The following is a 634-nucleotide window of genomic DNA, read 5'->3' as shown; positions in this document are numbered from 1 at the left end:
ATCAATTACTTACTTATGTAAACCCTAGTAGCTAGTCTAGTATAAATAGGATAATTTACTATTGTATTAGACATCTTTGGTCTCAGTTTTGTTTTATTCTTCATCTTAGGAGGCTATTGATCACGTTTTAGGGGGCTGGCCATTCGGCCATGCCTGAACCTTTCACTTGTGTATTTTCAACAGTGGAGTTTCTGCACACCATAGATTAAGGGTGTGGAGCTCTGCTGTACCTCAAAATTTCAATACAATTACTATTACTTTCTATTCAATTATCTTTTATTCTTATTCCAAGATATACGTTGCACAACACTTTGATGAATGTGATGATCCGTGACACTCATCATCATTCTCACCTATGAACGTGCGTGACTGACAACCACTTCCATTCTACCTTAGGCCGGGCGCATATCTCTTAGATTCCCCAACAGAATCTTCGTGGTATGAGCTAGATAGATGGCGGCATTCATGGGGATCTAAAAAGTCTAACCTTATCTGTGGTACTCCGAGTAGGATCCCGGAAATCCGGAAAGTCTAACCTTGTCCGTGGTATTCCGAGTAGGATTTCGGTATTGAATGACTGTGACGAGCTTCAAACTCCTGAAGGCTGGGCGTGATGACAAACGCAAAAGAATCA

The 634-nt window shown here is 40.9% G+C and overlaps 1 pseudogene; it reads left to right on the top strand.

Annotated features, from left to right (window-relative positions):
- LOC107473717 (D-glycerate 3-kinase, chloroplastic-like) overlaps positions 1-634 on the top strand; it is a 14,789-nt pseudogene that overhangs the window by 3,232 nt on the left and 10,923 nt on the right.

This window comes from Arachis duranensis, chromosome 2 (genome assembly GCF_000817695.3).
Source record: "Arachis duranensis cultivar V14167 chromosome 2, aradu.V14167.gnm2.J7QH, whole genome shotgun sequence".
Lineage (NCBI taxonomy): Eukaryota > Viridiplantae > Streptophyta > Magnoliopsida > Fabales > Fabaceae > Arachis > Arachis duranensis.
This window is presented reverse-complemented; position numbering and strand designations above follow the sequence as displayed.